Genomic DNA, 13,939 nt, shown 5'->3' with positions numbered 1-13,939 from the left:
GGGAACACCTGCAGCCCATCAACCAAATCAAGGCACGTATGACATCAATGACACGGATATAGAGGACCGAGAAGCAGGAGAGAACGAGGATGACTGAACGGCAGTTCGAGGGAACACACGCAGCATGGAAGAAGACCGACTACCGGGAGGCAATACTGTCCCTTCCTGCCTCTTCTCTTCAACAGGACAAGTCACTCAGGACCTACAATCCTGGCTGGGAGGAATCTTTTGCTGGTTTGTGTCGACCATAGACCCTTTCCCCTATGTTTACTATTAAAAAGGATCATTTTTGTTACCGGACTAATGTCTCTGTCTACCTGATTTATTCTGAAATCGTGCCTCCGCGTCCCCCAGTTTGCCACAGAACATACACACATTCTAATCTGCAAAATCTGCAGTAAGTGGAAACACCTTGAAGTCATAGCTCAAGAAATGCTCCCGCTAATAGATTTTTGAATTGAGCTTTTTATTGGTTATGACCGCTCCAGAGCACTGGAGCCAGAAAGTGTTATCACTGGAGGTGACTTTGACCCTTATGCCATTAAGACTGACCTAGGTAGAATTGTAGGAAGCACAAACGCCCTAATTCCATGAATGTGACTGGTATGTGTCTTTGTATAGCTATCTGGGAGCTTCCACCTGTGACACCAGCTGCTGCTATTCGAGTGCCCAAATTAGATTTTGCGGACACCAGACCAGGAGAAAAAAAGCATATCTCAAGATCTTCAGTTAGGTCAGGAAGAATCCAGCAGAAGGAGTGTGGCCACATTGAGATGCCCTACCTACCCGACAACAAGCTTCTCGTAGTCTGGTTGAAGCACCTTTTAAAAAGAAACTTGACAGAGATCCTAAGTTTAGAAAGGACTATTTGAGATTTATGGAAGGCGCCTTTAAGGATGGCGGTGCAGAGATAGCAGACAAGCCAGCAAGGTTAGGAAATACATGGCACATCCCACACCAAGTGGTTTATCACTCCTAGAAAACTGAGACTAGTTTTGGACTGCTCTGAAAAGTATGAAGGCACTGCCTTGAATGACCATCTGCTAACATGACCAGATTTCACAAATTTAATGACCGGAGTGCTCTGCCGGTTCTGTAAACATCCCATTGCAGTCATGTGTGATGTAGAAAAAATGTTCCACGTTAGCAAGGAAGACAGATTATCTGTGGTGGGAAAATACCGCACCAACTCGGAACCTAAGTTCCGAGTTGGTGCGGTAAAGTATTGTATGAAAGTTCACCTCTTCAGAGCATCATCATCTTGACTCTGTGCCAATTACGGCATGAAGCATCTGGCCAGCCAAAGGGAGCAAGAGCTGGACTCATAGGCTTGGAATCAGTTGACATGGCAGTCAAACTGGTAAAAGAAACCCAAGTGGTCTGTGTTAAATGGCTGTTACACCTTCACGTCAAGTTACTTTCTGACAGCCGAAAAGTAAAGAAGTCTATGTGTCACTGAAGTGAAGAATGGATGGCAATCTTCCAGTGCAGAGAGTGTTGGGAGTAAGGTGTGTTACGGCCCTCTGGGCCCCCCCCCCCCGTCTCCTTCTCTATGTTCTTGTTTGCAGATTGGAGACGGGTGGAGCTGGAAGAGATCCGTTAAGGTGACAGGTTGCACCTGTGGGTGGAGCTAGCCAGGTGTTAAAGTTCCTGATGCCCAGCCTGCGCGCTCTCTCTCTCTCTCCCAGCATCATTTTGATTCAGTCTTTGTTAGAGTATGCGTTTTGTTTAAGTACGCCTCTCAACACCTACAAGTCAACGTGTGGACTCCCTAGTTGGTCACCTTCCATGAGCCGGGTTGTGGCAGGTGGGACGCAGAAGGGGATACTTTCTCTTTCAAGGTTTCACTAGACGAGAAATCCGCCACTAGTTGTGATATTCTCTCAATTGTGGCTTTTCCTTATGATCGCCTTGGATTTCTGGCACTACAAGAGATGTGTCAGAAGGGACGTGTCAATGCCTGTGTCTATGCTCGAGAGCAGTCCACATTGAGATGCTAGAAGACATGACTACTGACGCATTCATAAATGCCCTAAGGTGGTCATTTCCATCCGTGGAGCTGTCAGACATATCCGATCTGATCAGGGATCTAACTCTGTGGGAGAAAAACATAAAATTGAGTGAACAATGAAAGAGTGGCTGCATATCTGGCAGATAGACGGTGTGACTTTCGCATGAATGTACCAGATTTGAGTCACGTTGGAGGAATATTGGAGCGACAGATCATGTACTAGGCTCCGTTCTTGCACACAGTTCCCGGAAGACTTGACAATGCTTCCGTAAGAATATTTATCTACAAAGCCATGTCCAGTTTGAATAACCGCCCACTTACTGTTGACAGTATCAGCGATCCCACAAGTCTGGAGCCAGTAACACCCAATCATCTTCTACCCATAAAATCCTCTGTTCCACTGCCTCGACCGGGTAAATTTGTGATGGAAGACTTATGCTTGCTTGGCAGGTTGGTGATATTGTGATTGTCAAGGAAGAGGAGATTCCTTGCAATGAATGGAAATTTGCCAGGGTTCTCGACGTACATAAGGATGCTGGCGGGCTTGTGCGAAAAGCTAAAATACAGATTGGAGAGCGGAAATTAGGGAAAGGTGGTGAACGCTTTAGCAAGCCATCCACTGTTGAACGACTAATCCAGACATGGATGAAAAACTGTGCTTTTTATTGATAACATTCTACTGTGTGGAGGTATAGAGTACAGTGGCCCTGAAGTGCAAAACTCAAAGGCAAATAGGAACGCACAACGCAAATGGGAAAGCACAGCGGCAAATAGGAAAACACAACGAAATGAACTCCTTGAGAAAAGGGTAGGGCCTTATAGCAGAGGACGGACCCTTGTGATTAGACAGACGGACTGTTTGTCTTTTAACAGGAAATGATCCAGAGCTCTCAAGTGGCACGCATTGAGCGAGACAGTCACGCACTCCTGCCACACATCCAATTCCTCACGCCAAGGAATCGGACTCCGGTCCCCGAGCCGTGTCGGCCATAGCGTCCGCGGCGTCCACCGGCCATAGCAGAAGTTAATTTCGTTGTGTTTTCCTATTTGCCGTTGTGTTTTGCACTTCAGGGCCACCGTAATAGTTATCAATTGTTATACTAAGTTAACTGGGTCGCTGAATTCCAGATGTTGTTTTGAGTACTCAGCAACGCTCTTTTCATTAGCATTTAGAACAGAGGTCTTCAACAGGGGGTCCGCAGAGGTACTGCAGGGGGGTTGCGAAATTTTTTGTTGATAAGACAAAAAATGTTATAAAAAAAAAAATTCAACCAATTTTTTTTTTACAAATTTAAATGTCTTCAGAATCAGAATTGTATTTATTGTCTTAAAATACACATTAGAGCCTGTGTCACACCTGTAGGTCAAGTTGGGCTTCTGTCCCGTCTCAATGGTTGTTTTGTGACTTCCTGTTTTATTTTGATAATTAACCTTCCTCTCGTTTCAGGTTCCTGGCCCCTCCTCATGTGTCACCAGTCTAATTGTCTTCCCCAGTGCTGTAGTGGTAAAATTAGAGGTGGGTAAACTCTGAATTTTGTGATCATACAGACCTCGACGCGATGCGAAGCAACGCGATGCGAAGCAACGCAACACAAAGCGTTGCGACTCTGTAAGGCTGTCCTGGCTATATTGCATTATGTTATCAGTAAAAGTCATATACAATCAATGACAATGAATAAATGTGTTAGTAGTTTATTAAATTTAAGAAAACAGTAAAGAAAAGTACGTCAACACAAAACAACAAGACAATTGCAGATTAAGAACTATCTACATACGGAGTCTCCTTTTTTACAGTAGTGCCCAGAGGGCACCCCAGAACACGTGTTCTGGGGTTCATGGCTCCTCTGTGCTTCTCCTCTCTCTATTGGACCTGGTGTTTCTCCTCTCCCTGTGCTCTCTGCATCATTGCCTGTCTTATCACTGCCTGAAAAAATATGTTGAATTTAAGAGTTAACCAGTTAAGCAGCCTGTCAATTACACTGACAACATGAGTTAAAGGAACACTCATGTACTACCTATGTCATCATAAATAGCCCATACAGCATGTTTTGTTTTCACATTGAGAACTGACTTGTTTCCTAACGCTTACAGGCTACTCTACACCTTTCATGACTTAAAATAATTGATTAAGCATGTAGGCCTATTCAGTGAAGCAACAGCTTTGCTCCCCGCTCATGATGACAGGGGAGGCAGAGCCTTTGAAAATTGACTGGATTTTCTCCTAAATATGTGCGCGCGTCACTGGCGTTTTTCTTGTCCTTTTACCGTGCACGACCAGCGAACACAGAGCGCGCGACTACTACCCCCCCCCCGTCGGTCGTTCCGCCCGCAACGACTACTACCCCCCCTCCCTCCTTCCCCCCCGCCGGACCTTCTCGACCGGTCCGCGAAATATTGTCTGACATGAAACCGGTCCGTGAGGTAAGAAAGGTTGGGGACCACTGGGCTGATCCACAGCGTGTATGTTTACACACCTCCTGAATCCTGATTGGTGTCGCTGCTGCAGCCGCAAGGCACTGATTGGTAATACAGCGCAGATGGAAATGATTCAGACTACGCCGTTTATATGTTCAACAATAGGAAACGTAGTCTTAGCTGTTTTAAAATTACACCAAGTTTATTTCGGATTATTCCAACGGAAGAATACAAGGCGCAGGGAACTTTGAGGTGCGTAAATGCCACTTATAGGTGCGTAAACGCTATTTCCAAAATTCCAGAGGTGCGTAAACGGCGTTTACGTGCGTTTACCCTCCACTACAGCCCTGGTCTTGCCTGATCGTGTCCACCTGTTCCCACACTTCCCTCATGTGTACTTGTAGTCTGCGTCTCCCCTTGTATTGTGCCAGTGTGTTATGTCCTTTTGCCGTGCACACCCGCCCCAGGAAGGATTTATGCCCAGGTCACAGTTTATGCTCTTGAGCGTTTTATAGTTCTACAGCTCCTCACGTTTGTTAAGTACCTTCAAGAGATTGACTTTTTATTATTTCCTCGATAAGCGAAAGTTTGGCTTTTTCTTTGGTTTCCTAATCCGCTCTCTCAGTTTTGCTGGAGCATTTTCCATTTTTCTCTCTTCGGAGAAGTTTTACGTTTCCAGGGTCGTCCCTGCGTTTTTTGTTGGACATTAAAAACCTTTACTGAACCTTATCTCTGAGTCCGAGTCCTCACCTCGAGATCCCCGTGACAGCCTGGGTCCCACACTGACTGACTCTGACATCCTTTTTATTTGACAATTTCAATCCAGCCAAACTAAATGACAAAACAGAAACCGACAGTGACCACAAAACTACCCAAAAGGTCTGGGCGTGGCAGAAACGTCTTACAGTAATTATGGTTTACCACATTGCCCTCAACGCTCTTATCAACCTATACCTCAGACAGTCCAAAATGTTAAAATCTGTATTTTCTGTGTAGTAAACCTGTAAATTGACTCTGCATATTCTTTCAGGTAACTTGTGAAAATAACCCACCGATATATTATAATGCAATGTACAGTATTGTGGTATCTGGTTATTTGCTCGGATTTATTATTATTTTTCTTCTACGAGTCTTGACTCGTACACCTGAGAAACAATCACAGGTAGAACTTAAGCCTGCTGATCCAGAGCATCTCCTGTGAGCCGATAAGATAAGAGGAAAACAGCAAGGCAGACTGTCTGATCTGCACACCACCACCGTCACCAACATGGTGCAGGGAGCCAAAGGTGGTGTGTTTGCTTGTCCCTGACCCCTGCTTGTCCTTCATGCCGAGGCTAGGAGCATCTTCATAATTGCAGTGGCAGCGGCAGCTTAAAACCGGCAAATCATAAAAAAGCAGCGGCGAGCTCCAGTGAATTACGAGGAAATATGGCCTTCCTTTACAGCGGGGGCCGCGAATGAAGCTATAAAATTATGAGCAGTTTTCATGATGGCCCATTGAAGTAGGATGCTTGTATATTGATGGTTCACAGGCTGTATCCCTCTTCCCCCATGCAGCGGAGAGCTGACAAAGGGGCCCCTGTGTAACTATTTTTCATGCATTTAATATATTAATTATCTGGTAAATGTTCCCCAGGCAGTGCTTGGGATTGCAGAGAATGACAGCTTTTCGATGAAGCTCCTGGGTTGGCCCATCAGGCCTCAGTGTATTACGTGGGAAAGGTCATTGTGGGGTTAATGTAACTTTTTATTTGCTGATTTTTCATACGAAGGGAGGGTGGTGAGGAAAGGAAGCAAGAAGTGATAGTGAAAGACAGATGGGTAGGTACAGAGGCAGAGGAATGGTGTGTGTTGGGAGCAGAGTAGATAATGCTAGAGTTTTTATTATTGTGTTTGGTTTCAGAATTTTTTTTCTCTCATGGTCTGATATTGCAGCCTTTTCTCCCTTCCCTCCCCCCTCAAAACCTGCACACACTCCCCGACATAGGCTCCTATACAGTAGCTTCTGGCTCTGCATGAGCCTGATGAGGCTGAAGAAACTGATGAATCCACACTAAGAAGGCATAACTTGGGTACTTTGGCAAACCATCCACCTTCAAATCCTATCCCCGAATCTATTCTTGATCAATTTCATGCCAGAAAAAGAAATAATTTCTTTGAAATGGAGAACATATTCAGTTTTATCATTTGGGCACTTTAGTTATCCATTAATACTTAAACTGCTCTGTAGAATGACTGAAGTGATTATTGTGGTGCTTCTTTACAACAACTTTTTCTTTCTTCCTTTTACAAACTTAGATTATGATGCTGGCAATATTACATGACATTACATTACAGGTAATTTAGCTGACGCTTTTATCCAAAGCGACTTACATTACACTTTAAACCCATGGCTTTTACATTTGGGCCAGGGAGCAAATAGGGGCTAGGTGTCTTGCTCAGGGACACTTCAACTTGAGACATGGGGCAGCCGGGACTCGAGCTGTCGTTAGGTGGAGCTCTAATTTGCTGGTACATTCCTTCCGCTGATTAAGTTAATTAGGCGCCCCCACATCCTACTGATTGGATGTAAACATTAGTGCCGGAAAATGTTCTAAGCTGCGCTAAATTAATTTGTTATTTATTCAGGAATTAATCAGATCTTCCAGGTTAAAATAAAATGTTGTTCTCATCCTATGACAACTCCACAGATTTCCCTCCAGCCATTGTGAATTTTCCGCAACCTTTAAAACCTGAGGTGGTGAAATACAGAACGAGGACAGCGGCATCCCCTGATAGTCTTTTATAAATCAGAATGCGGTATAAACTACCTAGCTCGAGATCTCGTCACAGACGTGGTAGTGTTCAGATAGTGGCCCAAGCAATGAGCCAAGGCTGAACCATCTATTTTGAGGTGTACTCGCTTTGTGAGAGCCTGTGTGTGGTATTTCTATTGACCAGTAAATGCACAATGGTACAATGATTTATGAACACCCTGGTGTTGGTCTGTATAACACTTGCGTGGTTGCGGAGCGGAGTAGACATGTTTTATTCATTCTCCTAAAGGTGTTTATACACCAGTGATGTTTTATTTCTTTGTGCGATTAATTTGCACATCAGTATTAATTTAAACTATTTTAGTCTATACAGTCACACAGAATAAGACATGATAAAATCCCCGCACATGAAAATATTCATCACACTACTGGTGTGTAAATTTGTTGGGACCATGCAGATTTGTACGTTCGGACATTGTGGAAGCACTTTCATCTAAGTATATATATATCCAAACACCATTTACACTTTAAAATGTTGACAAAAGTCTGAACTATTAAAAAAAAAAAACAGCTTGTTGATATCTATTCTACTTTTATCATAATCACTGATTGTTTCAGGAGTTTTTCGGTCTGTTTGAGTTTTACATTAATGTGTATTGCGTTTCTTAGAGTGAGGGCTGAAGATGTAGAGTGCGCGGCAGCGTCAGAATCTGGTTAAAAATATCTGGCACTTCTCCCCTCACGACCACAATAGCCACTTTTGAGGCTTCATTGTTGGACAAAATGATTCCGTGGTTGTGCTGGTTGGACTCAGGTGGCTATGGAATCCCACAGTTATTTACTTTTGGCCTGAGGAGCCCAAGAGTGAGACAACCTCTGGATAAAGCCCCATAGGCTCCAATACAAATATGCCGACATATTTCTAAAAAAACAAACAAGGTACAAGTTTTGTAAAACTGCTTGTAGAGCCAAATTTATTACCGGGCAGACATATAAACCACATGGTCGCGTTCGGTAGAGTCTTGGGTCTCTCAAAATCACCATTTTTTTAGATAGCTCTGATGTATTGGGAATAGCATAGATACTCCACACCAGCAGGGGGTCCTATGCTGTCGTATATAGTAGATGTATGCATTAAAAAATAAACCAGTGTAGAACTGTAACTAAATGTGGTCGGTCGTCCTTTAGAATGGTCTTGCATACTGATACTATATAAGGGAATAAGTCTACTATAGTTAACTAGGAAAGTCACTACAAATTAGAGACGACAACGATAACCTACTCATGCCGTCGGATGAGGAAGAGAGAGACGTGATGGAACCGGAGCCCCAACGCGATATTCAGGAGGGAACGAATGTGAAGATGGCAGCTCTCATCAAAGACATTATTCTGTCACGGTGTGGTTCACTTCCTGTTGTATTTTGTAGTTTTCTGCCACTCGTGTCCCCGGGTAACTTCACTTCCTGCCTTGTCCCATCATCCCCTGTGATCGTCTAATAGTTTCCACCTGTGTCCAATCACCTGCACCTCCCTTGTGTATTTAAGCAGTGTGTCTCTTGTGTCACTTGTCGCGTCATTGTCAATCGTCGTGGATGTTCATAGTTTCATGAAGGCACTTCTGATTGTTTGGAGCTACCAAACGGACCAACCTTCCAGCCCTGGAGACGTGGTAGGATAAGGACACAAAAAACATTTCCATGGACCTCAGAATGGATCATATATTTTTCCATATTTTTCTTTCCGGAAAATCTTCGTATCTTAAAGAGCTTGTAACACCTTATTGCCCTACAAGGCAGCTACGCTCCATAGATGCTGGGTTACTTGTTCCTATGGTTTTAAAAAGTAGGCTGGGGGCCAGAGCCTTCAGTTATCAAGCTCCTCTTTTGTGGAACCTGGTTCCACTTTCAGTCCTGGGGGCAGATTCGGTCATCTCTTTTAAAGTAAAACTTTCCTCTTTGATTCTGCCTATAGTTAGGGCTGGCTCAGGTTAGCCCGGACCAGCCCTTAGTTAAGCTGCTATAGGCTTAGAATGCCGGGGGAATTCTTAGGACACACCGAGCTCCTCTCTCAGGCTCTCGTTCTACCATAATTCACGTTTTATTAATGCACATGACTAATTCAGCTTCTTTCTGGGAGTTTTTTTTGTGCTTTCTCCCCTAGCAGGTCTCCGTAGACCGTAGTTCCTTCTGGACCCTGGTCCTGACACCTGCCGTGGCCCTGCTGCTGCCATCATCATCATCATCATTATTATTTTAGATATTAATCCTATTACTGTACTCGTAGACTAACATTACCCTCTCCTAAAGTCTCTGTGCTCTCCCTCCCCACAGGCTTCTGTGGATGGTCGTTCTATCTGATGGTGGTTGTCCCTGCAGTGGTCCTGCTGTGCGCCTGGCTTACTTCTCACAATTACTTGAATCATTTCTGTCATAGGAATTGCATGTATTATACATTGTTCATTCTGTACACATGGCATCCATTGTAGTCTGTCCATCCCGGGAGTGGGATCCCTCCTCTGACGTTCTCCCTCCTCTGACGTTCTTTTCATTTTTTGGGGAGTTTTTCCTGTGCCGATGGTGGGTTTCGGGGCAGAGGATGTTGTATGTGTACAGACTGTAAAGCCCTCTGAGGCAAATTTGTAATTTGCGATTAGGGGCTATACAAAATCGCAGGGTGAATGCGGTGTCACGATTTGATGCGTACCCGATTTGAAGGATACCAACGCCCGGATCACTCCTTGGTATCTAGCTCTACGGCCTTTTAACTTCAAAGTGGTCCATAGGCCGGGGGCGCAGATGGTCGTGGCGGACTTCCTCTCCCGCCCTCAGGAGGGAGGGGGGTGGGAGTCGCTTCGGCTGGACGGCTACCCGGCCTAAGTCGGGCGGTGGGGGGTATGTGGTGGCGGGGTGTGGTTAGCTCAGCTGCAGAGGAGCGAGCGGGGGAGTAGTTCAGGGAACGGTGCCTGCAGGTGAGTAATAAGCACAGCTGAAAGGCATCCTGACTGATTGTCTCCTTGTCATAAACAGTGAGCAGGACTTGGAGCGAGAGACTGAGACAGGGGCGAGGCCGAGGAGCGGGGACGACGAGCGAGCAAACAGTTAAAAATAAGTCTGTTGCTCCCACCCCTGTGTCCGAGTATCCTTCCAGGGAACCCGCGGAGATAGCTCGAGCACTGCTACAGAGGGGTTTCATGAGGTATTTTGAGAGACCCAAGACTCTACGGAACACGACCATGTGGTTTATATGTCTGTCCGGTAATAAATACAGCTCTACTGGCATAAAACGTGTACCTTCTGTTTGTTTTTTTTAAAATATGCCGAGAGATTTGTATTGGAGCCTATGACGCGTGAGGCTGCTGTTGTCTCACCCTCAGGCCAAAAGTACAGAACTGTGATTCCATAGCCACATGAGTACAACCAGCAAAACCACACCATCATTTTAACCTAAAAATGAAGTGGGAAAAGTGTACATTGTGGCTGTGAAGGCAGAAGTGCTATCTTTTTTTAACCAGATTCTGACGCTCCTCTACACTCTGATCTCCAGCCCTCACTTAAGAAATGCAATACACACTAATGTAAAACTAATAAACGGACCGAAAAACTACGAAACATGATCAGTGAACCGAACGAAACATGATCAGTGATTATGAAAGAAGTAGACTATATATCAACAAGCAGTTTTTTTCATAAAATAGACTTTCGTCAACATTTTAAAGTTTAAATGGTGTCTGTAGGTGAAAGATTGGCGAAGCTGAAAAATCTGAAGTTGAAGAGGTTTAAGAGGATTTGAAAACTCCAACTCCATTGGAAAACCATGTTAAAAAGTGTATTTTAATTTATATAAATTAAATTATAAGAGCTAGAAAGCTGAATAGTCATAGTACCCCTCTCCTGAATCAGCTGAACATTTTAATATTTGAACATTATTTTTTTTTAAGCTTAAAGTTTGAAGGGCGCAGAAGAAACAAAATAAGTTGAATAAAGATTCAAAGAACAAGACTTGGAATGCTTCAAATCATTCCAACAATTAGTTATAGTCTTTAAGGTAAATTTCCAGAGGAAGATTAATTCCCTCTGCTCACTTTTAAGGCATGTGACGGCCCCAAGGGCCTCTGCCGTTGGTGTGTGTCTGTCTTGCAGGTTCCTGGGTGGCTGGAGGTTGAGGCCATTAACCAGATTGGAGGCAGCTAGCCAATGCAGCCATCCTTTAAGAGAAACCCAACGGCTGCATTGGCGGCCATTCTTCCTGAAGACAACTGGTGCGACTGGGGCATGGTGGCCAACGAGAATGCCTTCTGTGAACCAGTGTTAATTTCGTCGACGAAAACTATGACGAAAAATGTTCGTCACTATGACTAAATCTAGAGACGAAAATGTTGGTGGTTGACGAAGTCACAATACTTTTCCCCCCCCTAAATTCGCATGCACCTAACAGACAACAGACAGGCAAAGTACGGCTCCGTACGGCGGATATTAACGTGTCATGATGACGTCATCCACGAACCCAGAACGCTCGCTCACATCGGTGCAGCGGTGGTTCTTGTGCACCGACTAGGGTCCGCAACGACTATTTTACGCTTCGGCGAGTTTGAATGTGCCCTTCCTTAGTTTAGCTCAGCTGTCTCTGTTTAGCTGACTGTCAGCAGGCTGAAGCCGCGGTGCTACAGAGAAAGATGTGTGTGGAGATGAAGACCCGTTTAACAGCTCGGGGCTGTTCGGCAGACTGTCTGCCAGCAGAGATCCATGCGGACCTTTCTGCTCTGTTCTCTGGCGACGGGAGGCTGCGTTTCCTCGGCTGTATGAGACGGTCCCTTACAGGCTTCTCCAAACACGTCTAACATAATAAACTCATTGCAGGTTCTGAAGCCTCACGCAGTGACCATGAGACACACGCATTTCAACTATAGTTCACACGCCACATCGTGAGAAGACGGTGTTAAACCGTCTCGGCGCTAACACACGTGACCGGTGGATCCTTTTAATAGAACTGCGCAGTGCAGGTGAAGGATGTGGCGGCACAGAGGGGGAGAGGGATTGTCATCTTGAACTTCTTCCATTTTCTAATAATTGCACCACAGTGCAACAGTTCTCACCAGGCTGCTTGCCTATTATCCTGTAGCCCATGTCTACAAATTTATCCGTGATGTCCTTACACAGCTCTCTGGCCATTGTGGAGAGGTTGGAGTCTGTTTGAATGTGTGGACAGGTGTCTTTTATACAGGTAGCGAGTTCAAACAGGTGCAGTTAATCCAGTGGAGAACAGGAGACAAACTAACAGGTCTGTGAGAGCCGCAATTCATCTGGTTGGTAGGTGATCAAATATTTGTCATGCAATAAACTGCAAAATATATTTTTTTGAATCATATAATGTGATTTTCTGGATTTGTTTTAGATTCCGTCACTCACAGTTGAAGAGTACCTATCATAAAAAGAAAAATGAGTGGCAGTGAATCAAATATTTGTTCTCCCCGCTATACATCCCACTCCCCCACTTGTTTGCTCAGAGGGAGACTATAACTTCTGTCACGAGCATGGGCATGAATGCATCAGGGCCATTCTCCCCCTCACGTGGAGAAGCTCATTGTGCCTCACAATGGCATTTCAACGAGTGGTATAACCAAAGCTGTGCCGGTCAAAAAGTGCACCGTCAAGTTTAAATAACAACGTCTTATTTTAGCTTTAGGTCTGGGGACAGTTTCTGGGTCCGGATCCAGACCGCGTTGGTGACCTCTGGTATAGAGTCATTCCATTGTGTAACAGCACACCGCTACTAAATATTAAGTAATATTAAGGAAGTTTGCTCAATGATAAAGTGTGTGTGGCTCTTAAAAGAGCCAGTGTCTTGCCATGGGACAGTTTCCTCATAATGAAAGTGTAATGTGCAGGCGGAGAAGTCCGCGATCCGAGCCAACAAGCTATCAGACGGGCTAATTGCTAGCATCATGTAGCGCTGGAAGCGGCAGTCCTCCAGACGCACCTCCTGTAGAAACTGTCTGCGCCTACGGATGCTATTTAGTAGAAAAATACAACCCTGTTTGGTGGTATGAACGTAAGTAGAACTTCCACAAGTACAGAGTCGCTATGTCTTCCATGTTTGATGCAGAGGAAAAACAATAATTTCAAATAAAAGCCTCAATGATTATCTGTACCTTAACCATGAAGCCCAGAATGAAGCTGTTTTGTTGAAATACTACTACTAATATTACTAGTACCACTACAACAGATACTGCTACTACCATTACTACCACTACTACTACTACTACTATTATTTCAACTTTCAACTAGTACTAAAATGACTCTTACTACTACTAGTAGTAGTTCTACACTATTACTACCAGTAGTAGTGACACTGCGACTGATAATACTACTCAATTGACATGTACAAAACAAATACTTAACTATGATGTGTCTGTCACTGGAGTCCAAACAATAAAAGTGAAAAAGTAAAATTTTCTTTGTAGAAAAGATTTGTCTCTGCCCAGAAATATGGGATCCATGGCATCCTGTTCAGGAGCCTTTTTCCTCGCTCTCTCCATCATGTTTGCGGCAATAGTTTCCAGGGAACATGCTGAGTATTAAGTAATAAACACAACTGTGTACATGTGTGTATGTATGTATGTATATATATGATATATATACATACATATATACATATGTACATATAATATATATATATATATGTATATATACACTATATGTATAGTGAGAATAGCAATAGTTTAACAGTGCATTGATGAAGGAGCAGCAGGATTCCCAAA

Source organism: Gasterosteus aculeatus, chromosome 1 (genome assembly GCF_964276395.1).
Source record: "Gasterosteus aculeatus chromosome 1, fGasAcu3.hap1.1, whole genome shotgun sequence".
Lineage (NCBI taxonomy): Eukaryota > Metazoa > Chordata > Actinopteri > Perciformes > Gasterosteidae > Gasterosteus > Gasterosteus aculeatus.
The sequence above is the reverse complement of the archived record's forward strand: the minus strand, read 5'-3'. Positions refer to the sequence as shown.